Here is a 14,611-nt window from a genome sequence, read left to right as displayed (position 1 = left end):
CAAGGTCTTACAGAAAGCTCGCCGCCTGAAGACCCCTCTCATCCTCATTGCCCCTTTTTGGCCTTATCAGATGTGGTTCACCCTTCTTTGGTCTCGTCTGAAATATTCTCCCTGGATATTGGATCCACTTTCTTATCTTCTCTCTCATCACTGGGGGCTTCCACTTCCCAATCTCCAGACACTTCAGCTAACTGCTTGATTCATCAGTGTCAAGGAGATGCTGTCCCTAGTTCAGGGACTTGACACTATTCCAACTTTGGGCAGAAGAGACCCTAAAAGTAATGACAGACATTACCACTGATATATGGTACATCAACAAACAGGAACAAGATGTCACCAGCTCTGCAGGCTGACTATGATAGCATGGAAATGGGCAGTACAATACAAAATGTCACTTGGCAGGTTGGATTTCTGAATGAAGTACAGTAGCAGTTAGACATACGTAGTATGGAGGCAACTCCCCATACTCCTCCCACAGATGGAATTGCTTGCAACACCATGTTGTTTTAGTTGTGTTCAACACTCACTTGCCTAGAGGCCTGTACTGTAAATGCTTCTGCATATTATGGATGGAGGATGTATGTTTATGCCTCCCCTCTCTCCTGTGAATCTGAATAATCTAGAAGGTGAGGAAGAACTGACCCAGAATGCTTTTGATAATTCCATTCTGGCCCAGGTAGTACTTTTTCCTATTTGTTGTCATTCTGTCTGATCCAGCTTATAGTTCCTCGAGCTGCTTGCCTGATCTGACTTGGCAGCTTTAGTAGGGTGTGAGGTGGTTGTTTATTATTATAGTATATATATATATATATATATATATATATATATATATATCTATCTGATGTCAGTGTGGGCTTTTTTTGTTTTTTTTTTTTTTTGGGCCTTTTCTTTTTAGTTCTGACACATGGGGGGCAAAAAAAGAAAGAAAAGATATGTGCCGGTCATGATTAGTACCCTGACGACGACGTTAGCAGTCTAATGCTGACCTTTGACAGCCGCCAGCCATACTTTGTATTCGGGCCGACTGACAGCGGACTACCCAAGTTTTAGACTGCAGCAATGTGGGGATGAAACATCTACATTTATGGTAGGTACAAAACTGTACTTTCTCCATCCTCAAGCCCCTTTAAGGTTTTTCCTCCCATAATGCATTAGTGGTCAGCGTTACCTCAGATCATCATTGCTGCCTTCATGAACACCTTGATGAAAGCTAAGTGCCCCATTTTGTTTATTCTGATAACTTATTTATTGCAACTTTCTGGATAGTAGTGTGCCTTTTGTTAGTAGGGTTGAGTTTGATTCTGTTCTTTTTTCATTCCCTTTTTCCTCCCTCCCTTTTATCGGTGTTCTTTTCCCACCATTTGGTCAAAAAAAAAGGCTTTTAGATGGATATCTTCCTTTTTGTCGTGAGTGTTCTCATAACTGTTGAATGTGTTGAGTCTGCCTTGGTTGTGTTTGTGATTGATTTGTTTTGGTCAAGGATAGGAGCTCTAAAAATCACTGTGTGGACATGAAATTCCCCCATCCCCCCACCCCTGACTCTCATGATTTTTGGGTAATGTGCTTGGGTGGGTGGCATTTTTATCAGAAAACGGTGACATTTGTTGCTCCTTTGTCCATAGAGCCTTACAGGATAGAAAGAATAAACTGATGTTTAAATGGCTTTTTTCTTCAGATCCAGAGACTTCTAAGACTAAAAAACCTGCTGATCCAAAATGTGAGACTCTGAGGCAAGAAAGAGCCACTCCAATGACTCTGGATCCTCTTTGTTACCAGAATCAGAGGTTGGACGTCTCTACAGCAAGGATTGTGACATACGCTCCTTCATCAGATCTAGAGTTTCTTGTTCCAATAATCATTCATGATGATGTCACAAAAGATAAACCAAGCAACCTACAGCTGAGAGAAACACCCCAAATCATTTCTCAGCCTTATCAGCTTCATCATCAAGATAATTCAGGTCCTCCAAGAATACATCGGAGGATCTGGATCATCTGATGCAGAGTTTAAAACATGATAGGAGCCTTAACTTCTCCAGCTTCGAAGATGGTTGGTACAGGTAAAATTCTTTGACTTTTAGCTCCTTCACCAGTCTGCATCTCGGATCCATTTATCTTAGAGCAGTTCTCATCCAAGGACCTGTTTCTTCTGTGTCAACCCTAACTCCTGCCTTGCCATTAGGGTTGTTTGATCTGACACCCTCTGGGCTGAGGTAGTCTATGGATAGAAGATTTGACATTGCAGCTTCAACCACTGTCATCCCTCTGCACAAAGGTGGAGCATCCACCAACCCAGGCCCATGGAACACATTATCTTGGATCTTATAAACAAGGACATTGGCAACCTCCAAAGGTTTGATCCCACACAGTTTGTTTTTTTTCAAAGGGAGATCATGCATGTTATACTTGGTCACCTTCTTCGAAACAGTCACCAAAGCCATGGATGAAGGCAAGACCATACACTGCTTACCTTGACCTAGCCAAAGCCTTCGACACTATTCCCCACTTGGGCATAATAAACTCTCCCAGCTAGGTATCAACCCATATGTTACCAGATGGGTAGCTAACTGGCTGACTGATAGAATTCGCTCGGTCAAAATAGGGGAAGCCACCTCTAATAGTAGACCCATAACAAGCAGCGTACCCCAAGAATCATCTTGGGGCCTCTACTGTTTGAGATATACTTTTCTGAGGTGCAAGCCAAAACCAGTGGCCTTTGGCTGACTAAGTTTGCAGATGACTGCAAGCTGGGCACTGTCATAAATTCCCCTAGTGATGTGAACATCCTCCAAGAGAGCCTTACCCAAACAAATGACCGGTGCCAGAAGCATGGCCTCAAACCGAATGCCAAGAAATGCGTCATTATCTCCTTTGGGAAAAATGGTGTCCGCACTAATTATCACATTAATAACAATGTACTAAGCACGCAATTAGTCATGAGGGACTTGGGCACCCATATTGATAGCAACCTGACCTTTGACCACCATGTTGCCTCTGTTGTACAGAAGGCTTTCTACATGGCCCACCTGATAAGTAAGGGTATTTCATCCAGGAACAAAGAGGTAATAACATCCCTGTACTCCTCCCTTATCAGACCCATTAGTGAGTACAAGTCCTCCTTTGGCATGTACCTTGCCAAGCACATGCAACAGTTGGAGAGAACACAGAGGTTCCTGACCAGGAAAATCCAGGGTCTCAAACACCTATCCTGTACAGATAGGTTAAAAGCTCTGTCCCTCTACTCAGTCTCGTACAGACTGCTCAGATGTGACCTGTGTCTGGCATATAAGGCCGTCTCAGACTCAACCCTGATGGAGTTGCTGCATATCCAGAAGTCAAACTCCACTCGCGCAACTTGCATGTTGGGTCTCAACCTGGTCTATGACATTAATAGAACTTGTTGGCGGGATAGATTTGTGTTGGAAAAAATCCAAAGCCTAGAAACATTGAGATAAAATGCAGCATTTATTCCAAATAGGAAAAAAAAATCACAAAACTTTCAGGATCACCCCTTCATCAGTGTGTAAAAAAAGAAATCAAATGCCTTTATTTAAATAGTAAATTCAGACCATAAAACTAATCACAAGACGGTTGTATTAAGCATTTCAGTTTAAAGACACACATACAGGTAAAATGTCACTGAAAGTCAGTATAGCCATAAAATAAGTAAAACATTTAACGAAGACCCATCCACACAAGATGTTATTTCTAAGTTAGCTGTCTTCTTTTTAAAATAGATTTAATGTTTAATTTAGTGTCCTGCCTGGTTTACCTACGTGCTGTTCTTGTTTCTTTGGGATAGATTTGTGTCCCAACAACTCCCCCCATCTGTGGAATAGACTTCCTGTCTATGACCAGCAGAGTACCTCGCTAGCCCTCTTTAAGAGGAACCCGGATGACTGGATGGGAAACAAAAATATACCCCTGAGATCCCACCTGTGTCCCTGCTGCACAGGGAAAACAGGTGCTGACTTTGTGAGAACACTGGTGAAATTCCTGGCTAGGCTTATAAGGGCCTCCGGGCCAATAGCCTAGTATTGTCCTATGAACCTATGAAATTGTTGCATACTTTGGCATTTGAGTCTTTGGTTGATCCCCTTCTTGAGGCCATCCAACTTCTGCACTTTGAGAATTCTTTCCTGTGCTCTGATCATTTCTCCTTCCGGGGAAAGGATCTGGCGGTGTCCTCTGACCCAGCTGAAGTCAGGATGGCCTTCAGTGTGATGGGGAGGAAGATCTCTTTTCTGCAGAGACACAGGACTGATGTGCAAGAGAAGCCACAAAGACACTCCGTCTGTCACATCAGATACCAACTTGGATGACCAAGAGGACCACCTCCACATCCCCACAAATGTGTAGGTTCGATTTGAACCCTATAGCTCAACACCTTTTGCTTTTTGAGTGGTCCCTCCAGCAGATACATTAATTGATTTGGCAGTAAGGAGGACATGGCAGAAACCATACCCATGCAAAGTGGTTAGAAGAAAGCCAGATAAGATCTGTAGCCTGTACAGGGGCAGGCAACACTGAATGAAGTTCCCTTTGGTAGATTCCATCATTCTGATAGCAGCAAGTAAGAAAAACTGATTTAGGTTACATCTGTACTCCTAACAGTCTCCGTAGTGATGTTTAGATTAGAGAAGTGGCTGTATTCTTCATGCACTTTTTGCCTTAAGGGTTCTGACCTCTGCCACCCATATGAATTGCTTCTAGAGATTTCAGTGGGCCCAATCTACTGTGAAAGACCTGACATCAAATTCCAGGAAACTGCTGGAAGTGTCCCTGGCAACCAAGTCTAATATATATAGCCTTATCATACACGTTCTGCATAATGTAGCAGATGGAGAAGCAGGGGTTGGGGTGGCTTTAGACCTGGCTGCCTGTCTTCGATTTAGAAGACCACTTCAAAGCATTTTTCACCACTGCCCCCTTTGAACGATCCTCATTATTTAGTCGATCAGAGAAAGAGAAGATGCAGAAGTGAGAACAAGATGGCAAGACGTACTTTGCTGTCGTGATAAAGTTTGAGGCACTTCAAAGATTGTACAACATAAACCAAAAGGGGCCCATGTCACTGGTTTAGAAAACCCAGGCTTCTGTGGTTTGAAGCACCTTCTAAAAGGGTAGACCATGGCAGAGGCAGCCCCTCTAATCGACATGAGCCCAGAGGTGGTTATATCCGTGGGCTCTTCTATGACAGGAAACCTCAGCTTTCCTGATAGGCTGCCCAGCTGCTGCCCTTTGGAACAAGCTAGGGGTCATTTGTCCCTTTACTCAGCTGCATGGGTGGCCAAAACTCAGGACAAATGGGTAAAAGGGGGTTATATCTAAAGGGTGTCGTATGCCCCTTTTCCTTAAGCCCTCCCTCAGCCCAAACTGCTGCTACTGCTCCTGCTGCTGGATGTTTATACAATTCAGCAAGAGATGCAGTAAAAAAGATCACTACTTTGTTCTCCAAATGAGCCATCCACTAGGTCCCACAAGACCAGAGTGTGTCAGACTTTTATTCCATATTTTTTGTTTCTTATTTTATATCTCAGAAACCTAAATTGATACATAAAGAAGACCCAGTTCAGACTGGTCACAGTGCAGTCAGCTTTACCCTGTCTAAGGGGGATAACTGGATGTGTTCAGTACATCTACACATCATCAAAGTTGTAAGGCATTTTCAGTTTCTTTCATTTCTGACTGGGAACTAGCCATTATCAGTTTCAAGCCTTGCCCTTTGGTCTCCCCATATCACCCCAGGATGTTTACCATGTGCATGGCTGTTGTAGTGGCACACCTATGTTGCCAGGGTTTCAGTAGTTTTCCGTTACCTGAATCACTGGCTCCTAGCTGCTCTGGAATCTCTTATTCATGACAGCAGTTATTTGCTTTTTCTGTGCCTGTTCTTGGCAATTTTCATAGACTTAAAGAAGTCATGTCTCCAACTAACTCAGATTCCCTTTATAGGTGATCACTTAGACACTACAGAGCCCATAGTTTTCCTCCCGGTGGATAGGATAAAGACTTTATGGTGGGTGTTGCTAACTCTTCTTTAGGCTGCATTCCCAACCGCTGCTATGATTCCCAGAATGTTAAGACCAGTGGTGTTGTCAGTACCAATTGTTTGGTTTTCACGTTACCGTACAAGAATACTACAGTGTTTTTTTCAGTGGCCTGTGGTCTGACCTCTGGCATCCTCTTTCCAAGCCGATTCTGATAACCAACTTGTGTAGGAGCCACTTGTGATGGTGCCTAGACTCCCTTTTCATTCCCTCTGGAAAATCTTTTACCCTGACTCCCACGGTTGTGGTTGTGACCACAGACTCTTCCTCCCTGGGTTGTGGGTCATTAAAATGGGAGGATAATCTAAGGTCTATAGACTGCCAATGAGGCTGACACTTGAGTCAGTATCCTAGAGATGAGGACAGTCCTTGTGTTGCAGAAACTCCAGGACTGCCTTTCCCTGGGGGTGATCTCTTTCCTAACAGAATATGCGACAGTGGTTTGACAGGTCAGCAGACTAGGAGGAACCTCTTGTGTCAGGGAAGCAGTGGGACTCTGGCATGGAGCGATGGCCTTGTACTGCATTGTGATAGCAACACACATTCTGGGAGCTCAGTTGCCTTGCAGACTGGCTCAGCAGAGCCTTCTAATGTCTCACAAGGTCCCTCATTCCAGTGATAGCAAAGCTTAAAAGTTACTGTGGCTTTCTCTGGTGCAATCTTGGTCTCCCCACTCAAAATTAAATGCAGCACTTACTTTGCCATGATCCCTCCTGCAGGACAGTCACCAAGGGAGTGTTCCGACACAGCAATGGACTTTAGGTCTCCTTTACTCCATCCCACTTTTACCCTTGATTCCCAGATTTTTGTTGAGAGCAAGGCGTCTGTCATCCTCATAGCCCCCTCCTGGCCTGGACAGATTTGTTTTCCCCTTGTTGGACCTCATTTTTGAGAACTTCCCTAGATCCAGTATGAGATGTTCTTTCACACCCTTCTGGGAAGTCTCACCCGGATCTTCACAACCTAAAGCCAATTCCAGGTGATCAGGATCCAAATGGCCTCTCAGAAAGAATGTAAACGTAGACTTTACCATGTGAAATGGAAATGTTTTGTCATGTGGGCCTGTTCTCCAAATATTGATCCCTTTTTAGCTGCTATCCTGAACATCCTCTAATTTTCAGTCCCCATATTTGATTTTTCCTGTAGTTTTTCTACAGTAAAAATGAAGCTGGCAGCTGTCTGTATTGTTTATGCTGGGTAACATGAACATTCTGTTGAATTGCATAAGCTTTGCAAAACCTTTCTAAAATGGGTATTTTTACTCCAATCCCCCTTCCAACGAATCCACTCCCCTTGGGATATAAACATTGTGTAGGAACCTTTGACACAGCCACCAATTAAGCTAGCTTCTTCAACCCCATTGAAATTCTCATCATGGGGAAACACTGTAATGGTAGCTATCACTTCATTTTCACAACGACAGAACATTGCTCTGTACTAACAAGCTTTCTTCCTAAAGTTGCTTCTGAAATGAATATGATACAGCCCATTCCCTTGTCATTGTTGTTTTTTTTTCCAGTTCTAATAAAGGAGTGTACATTCTCTACATATTGGATGTGCATAGACAACTGTATTTCTACCATCGCAGAATATTGGCTTTGTCTCCTTTGCAGTCAACATGCTAGGTAGAAAAGTTTCCAGAGTAAACCTTTCCAGGTGGCTTTCTTGTTTTATTGTTTACATTTATGCTTCTCTCAACTGGCCTCTGCCAGGTAAACCTAAGGTTTATTCTATCATGGTAGTGGCAACTTCTACCATCTTTTTCAGATGTTCTTACTTGTGTGAAATCTGTGCATCCGCCACTTGGTCATCCATGCCATCAGGCATTACCCATTGAATTCCATCTCTAGTGCTAGAATATCCTTTTATTGCCTCTGTCCTTAAAGGTCTCCTGTTACGATGCCACCCTAGATTTCAGGTTGCTTGGATCCTGACCCACAGGTCAGATCAAACAGATTGAATTACTAAGATACAAAATGTTATGTACTTACCATAATGCTAGATCCTGTCATGTCTACACAATATGACCACCCTCTTTCCACCCCCTTCCTTTTTCATTGTTATAAGACTTGAAGGATCATGACCTTTTCATCTACATATACATACATATAAGTATGCATGTATATATATGTACGCAAATTTGCGTGTGCAAGTATTGATATGGGTGCCAAACCTGATCTAAGGTAACTCTGACCAGAAGTGCATTATGGGAGAAAAAACTTTAAAGGGACTTGAGGCTGGAGCACTAATGCTGCAGAGTCTGATCTGACAAGTGGCTTGAAGATGACCCACAGGTCATATTGGACAAACATAAATAAAATGATCTAGTGTTATCCTGAATGCACAGCTTTCGTTTCTTTCAGCTTATGACGCTGATAAGAGAGCATTGCCCAGCTACTACACCAGAGAATAGAATTACTGACACAGTACAAGGGTTTACACACCTGCAAATCTCTGGATGATAGAATTCAGAAAAGTAGATGCTAAACAGCACAGGTCCCAGCACAGATACCTGGGGCATTCCACTGATGACTGGTCTCTTTGTGGAGGTAACTTCCCCTGTTTTGATTCAGAGAGTCTTATCTGTGAGCCATTTGGTAATCCAGTGGGTGACATAGGCATTCATTTCTTGTTTGTTTAGCTTTTGTGCTATACCTGAGTGGAGAATCGTATCAAAAGCTTTGGCCAGGTCACGTTATGCGGTGTGTACTGTTTTGCCTTCATCCGTTGCTTTGATGACCCTTTCAAAAAACCCACCAGGTTGAGTAAGCATGGCCCTTGACTAATCTAAACTGAAACAGGTCCAGTGTTTGGAAGTTCCCTATGTCCTGATTGATTCATTCCATGATAAGCCTTTCCATGGCTTTGCATATGAGGTTGGGGCAGTCTTATGGGTCTGTAATTGCATAAGTTCTGTGGAAGGTCGTCCTTTATGCCGAGGAATGACTGTAGCTGTTCTCCATTCACTTGGTACAAAATCTGTATGAAGGCTGAGTTTGAACAGTGTTAGGGGTATAGCTAAATCAGTGGGACAAACATTTCTGTTCCTGGTCCATGACTGTTTCCTGAGTTTGTTTTAGTTAAAATTTCTTTTTAAGAACACTGATACTGATTCTTACAGTATTTGTTAAACAGATTCTCAAGTATTTAATTTTCTTGTGTTCATACATGTATGGATTTTCTTGTGCCAGAAAAAAAGGATAGTTGGTAATTTATGTTGAGTCTTCGTTTGTTTCATTAATATTTATAACCTGAGTGGTGACAGAATGTTAGGTAGCAGTACTTTTCAGGACATGCCTATCATAGTCAGTAAAGCAAGAAAACCTGGTAGTCTTTTGTTTTCAAATGGAAGAGGTTTGTCTTTTGTCAAGGTAAGAGCTAGGAACCATCCAAAGCAGAAGTACCCCTGAACCCTTCAGTACCTTATTGAACTGCTAAATGCAGGCCTGACTTTTTTCATCTATTAAAGTCTTTGTCGACAATCCTACCTGCCTTCCCCTGTAATCCACTAGCTAGTATGCTCCCAGTCAGACAGTTTCTTGGTGGGGTCCTTCACATAAGGCTACTAAGGAAGTGAGTGACACTCTTCTTGGGTCGCAAACTGTGTGTTTTGGATAAACTGTCTTAAGCTTCCTCTGAGCCAGTAGCCTCCTTGCCAGTAAAGTTATTGACTTGGAAAACAGCTTTGCTGGTTTCATTTGTCTCAACCAGAAGGGTCTTTTCATCTTCAAGCTCTTATGTGCATCCCACATTTCCTGGTTTTCCAGAAGTACAGGTATAGTCTTAGGACTGATCTATCCTTCCTTCCTTTCCTAAGGATGTGTCAGATTTTACTCTAAACCAGTCCATGCTGCTCCTAATCTTTCTTCACCCTCTGAACTCAGGGAAGAGACTCCTGCACTCACTAGATGTGCACAGTCAGTTGAGATAGGACAAACAGTTTCATAAAGGCTGACTAGTTGTTCATTTCTCGGGCAGGAAAGTGAGGAGGCTACCAGACTCTAAGCAAACATTTTTCAAGTGGCTTGCTGACCATCCATTTTTGCTACATCAGCCAAAGGAAACAGTTGGCAGGTACAGTTAGGGCCCAAAGTACCAGGGTGCTGCTGGCAATACTGGGGTCTTCATGCAGCATGTAGACTGCATCAGTATTTCTAAAGCTGCTACTGGTCATTTGTCCATACATTTGCCGAACATTACAAGCTAAACATCTGCAGCTGCTAAGTGGCCATTCCTCCATTTTTAAGTATCTGAGGACACTTTTGGTAATACATTTGTGGAACTTGATGGTTAGCTATTGGTGCTCTAAAGGCCAGATCACTTCTTTAGGGTGGAGGATGAATTAAAATACTTACACAGGAATCCAGTGACTGATCTACATCTTGCTGGATATAGCCAGAGGCCAACAGAGAACAATGTGTTTGTTAGGTTTGGGAAAAGTGCATGTATCTAGTAGTAACTTGAGTGTTATTGCAATCATCTACCACATCTAGATGTTTCACTGCCAGTAAACAGCTGAAGGGTGCTTGAATACATTTCAGAAGTAGCTTTGAAGATGGGCAATTGAAGCAGTTCAGACACCTGAGAAGATGAGCAAACACTCAGTCATATGTGGTTGACAATGCTGAAGGCCCTCTATATAGCAGTAGCCTCTGCTTTAGTAATCAGATTGCATGTTTGGTTTAAAATTCAGCCCTTGCTGTGGAACATGAAAAGGTGGTTGTTACTTGTTTCAGTGGATAAGGAATTATTGTGCGATTTCCCTCACGTAAGGTTTTAAAAAAACATAAGGAGAAAAGGAAAGTCATATTTTGTAAATTGCTTTTGTCTTCTCCAGTACCCAAGTATGGCAATAATTTCCTGACTAAACAGTAATCTTTTTTATCTAAGTTAGTCCTGAGCTAAATGGTTCACTCACAGATGGCAAAGTGGCAGAGGCTGAAGTAGATGGGGCAGGGACAGCATTCTGTCCCACCCAGCTAGACAAGTGCATTCCATTTCTGACCCCCCCCCCCCCAAGTCACTTCCCGTCACTGCCACCCTCCTGCACACACACATGCACCAAGTAGGAGGAAGGCGGTGCACTTTAGAAGCCTGTTGTTGTGACTGACCAGAAACCTGTGGGTGAGGGAACTCCTTTACCTCGAGTTACAAGATTTAATTCAGATCCTTTTCTCCTTCAGGAGGATCATCTAACCAGATGGCTTTTGCAAGGGATATCTTAAACAAAATACTCTTCTAAACCACTGACAGAACTCTTAACAGTGGAGAAGAATTTATTTTATTAGCAATTTCTTCTAAAGTATCCATGGAGAACAGACCATGGAGATCATTTTGTCATCTTTTCAAGTTAAACATGCTTTTGTTGGTCAAAGATGGAGTATTTTAACCTTTCAGACGGTGTTTCCTTCACTCTTACTGGAATCCCTCATGATTATTCTGGACATATGAGGTGTGTGTTTACACCTCCTCATTTGCAGGAGCCCAAAGAATTCCTAAGATTTATGTCAAGAGTATAACTCTTCATTTCACAGCTTTGGCCTTTATGATCACCATTGCTTCAAGGCCTACACAAGTTAGAAGAAGCTAGTGGCTTTGCTCCAAGTCTCTCTCCCTCCACAGTGAGCCTCTGATTTCCCACAGAGGAAGATATGCAGGGTGGAAAACAGCAGAAACATTCTGATTAATCGTCTGAGTGGCAGAGTGAGAGGTTTTCAAGGTTCCAAAGGTTTGCAGATGGCGATACTTCGTGTCTTTGCCATTCTCTGTTTTGTAGTTTCTACCTATATTGACCCCTGTGGGGAGGTACAGTAGGATTCATAGTTTGGCTGCTACTAATCAGTCTTCCAAAGAAGCTACAGAGGTGCCCAAGCTGAATGTCAGTTTTAAGGTGTCATTGAAGAACAGCCCCCCTTAAAGCTTTTGCTGACACTCCCGAGTTGCATGTACCATTTTATATCTTGCCCATTTTGATCAATAATGGTCAGGCAGTAAAAACTCGAAACAATTCGGCAGCAACATCCCTATTCAAATCCTGTGAATTGTAATTTTTTTAGTCAAATAACTGCTATAGGACACTATATATAATAAAACTATCCAGTCAGTATTTTGATTTGTTAACCCCCATTTTCCATATGGCTAAGCAGCTTGCTAGGAAATTAAAAAAAAATTTCCCTAACCAACCAGCCTAAACAAGTAGCCTCAAGTTTAAAAAAATGCTTTAGAAGGAGAAATCTGTTCAGTATAGGAAAAAAAATATTATAAAGCATTTGCGTAGGAATGAAAACATAACTAATAAAATTAAAACCCTAGATCTTGAAACTAGTGCAACGTGTAATTTAAGCTATGTGAAAATAGCTGGATGTTTAAACAATATTCAGTTACTATCTATCATTTATTTATTTATGCTTTTTTTGTTTTTTGTTTTTTTATCTGAAATGAGGAAGATGTTCAGACTATCAGACCAGATATAGTCTATCGCTTAGGGCCTCTAAACCCAAGTTTGACTGTGACTATGTTGTGCGACTGTTATTTTTTTATTCTGTAGCAAAAAGTAATATTGTTCTTTGTGTTGCAGCAAAATCATGGAATTTTTTTTGGTTAATCAATCTTCGTAAATGCTTTCCAGGATTTACAACCTAAATTAATTGCTGAATGACCCTTTGCCTAGCTTCAGAGAATTCTTTGCCCAAAAAAAAATTTTCTTAAGGTTTTTCTTTCCCACTACATTAACTGCAAAACATCAGAAATTTTAGCTAAAGTTTTGTTCTTTGAAAGAAGCAGAAGAGAAGTTGACCTCTATCACAGTAGATGTTCTTCGTGTTTCACTGTTGCAGTTATCACATTTGGGTTATCCCTGCCAGGGTAGCCCTCGGCCAGCCCGAATACCAGAGACTTAGTATTTCTGCGTCAGTTGCTGTCGCTTTAGGACTGACGTCAGGTCACCAGTAGTATAAAGTAAGTCAGCTGACACCATTACATCAGTCTTTCTTGCTGTGAAGCCTGAAGCAGAAGCAGTTCGCACAAGTGCCGGTCAGCCGCTACCTTAGTTTTCATCTACCGAATTGAAGTTGAAGTCTTCCAAAGCTAAGTACCCCATTGGGGATCCTTTTTTCTTGCACTAACCGATGTCAGAAAAAGTTAATTGTCTCACCTGTGGAAAGCAAAATACCACACCGAGTCTTCCTTTTTTACTACATCACTTGTTTAGGCCCAGACCATGACGTCCCCTGTTGTCACTTCTGTGCTTTGTTCAACGCCAGAACTATCTGTCGTCGGACCCTTATTGTAGCCAGATATTTTTGCTTACAGTCCTCGAATTCTAGTATGGCTTTGGTAATCCATCCAACAGCACATCATCTGAAAAAACGTAAAGATAAAGTCAGAGACAGACCGCACAGGTCCAAACCTACCGACGCTTCCATTAAGCTAGTCGTCAGTTCTCTGGTCCTCAGTGAGACGCTTACGTAGCCCCTGATGCCCACTTGTGTGGATTTGCAGGCCACTACCGAGACCCTTTCGGAGTCCAGTATGCTGCAAAACTGTTCGACTAAGCATCCTGCAGTCGTCTCTACCTTGGATGGGTCCAGAGCCACTGAACAGGCACCGGCTACTGAGGAAGTCCTTCGCACTACCGATTCTCAACACAAGCCAACGTCTTCTTTTGCGACTACCGTTCTCTCAAAAACAGCCAAGTTTCTAAGGCCCTGGGTACGAACCACACCCAAGAAACCGACGACCTACTCTGAGGCATCTGCTTCCTTGCCTCAATCTCAAATGCTTAAAATGGTGGATGACTGTATGCTGATCAGGGGAAGCCAAGCTACTCCCTCCAAAAGGAAAAGAGATCTGTCCTCTGTAGTTTCATCTGCACAAGAGTCAGATGAATCTGATGCATCTTTGTATGAAGACATGCAACCCCTCTCTACTTATGAGGATTCTGATGCAGAGGATTTTTCCTTTGGGGAACCCTGCATACCTTAAGGGAGCATTTCCAATGGGAGAGTCAAAAATACCCTCAGTCTAAAAAGAGACTCAAGGAATTCCTAGATCTTCCACAGCACAGACCCTTGGCCATCTCCCCAGTCCTGGATATTGTGGACGATGTTTTCCTGGAATCCGGCTTGACTCCTGATGCCCTCCCTCCTGCACCCAGAAAACCAGACAGGTACTATAGAGTCCCTGACTCTCTCAAATACCTTTTCTAAAAATCCTTCTTCTGATCCTGAAGTAATTTCTCAAGGGCCTAAAGGGATTAAAGCAACCTCTGCTAAGAATACCACCTCCTCAGATAGGGATTCTTGAGCACTGGACAGATGGGGTAAAAAAGTATACACCTCAGTTACTCTTGCTGTTAGGGCACTAAATTGCCAGTTCTATATGCTGAAATTTCAGCAACATACCCTGGAACTCCTTAAACAAAGAATGTCTTCCTTTCCTGCTTGGGTAGAATCTAAAGAATTACAATAGTTAATGCATTCTGCAAGTCAAGTAACTAAACACACCTTGCACTGTGATTTTGATGCCCTAGAAGCTTCTTGCATGGCAGCAGTCACTAGATCT

At 42.5% G+C, this 14,611-nt stretch overlaps 1 protein-coding gene across 2 annotated transcripts in view; it reads left to right on the top strand.

Moving 5' to 3' along the window:
* Positions 1–14,611, top strand: part of SNRNP200 (small nuclear ribonucleoprotein U5 subunit 200) — a 1,344,735-nt gene that overhangs the window by 738,802 nt on the left and 591,322 nt on the right. The gene's annotated exons all lie outside the window — the stretch shown is intronic.

Source organism: Protopterus annectens, chromosome 9.part0 (genome assembly GCF_019279795.1).
Source record: "Protopterus annectens isolate FY-2018-M chromosome 9.part0, PAN1.0, whole genome shotgun sequence".
In the NCBI taxonomy this organism is placed as follows: domain Eukaryota; kingdom Metazoa; phylum Chordata; order Ceratodontiformes; family Protopteridae; genus Protopterus; species Protopterus annectens.
The sequence above is the reverse complement of the archived record's forward strand: the minus strand, read 5'-3'. Positions and strand labels throughout refer to the sequence as shown.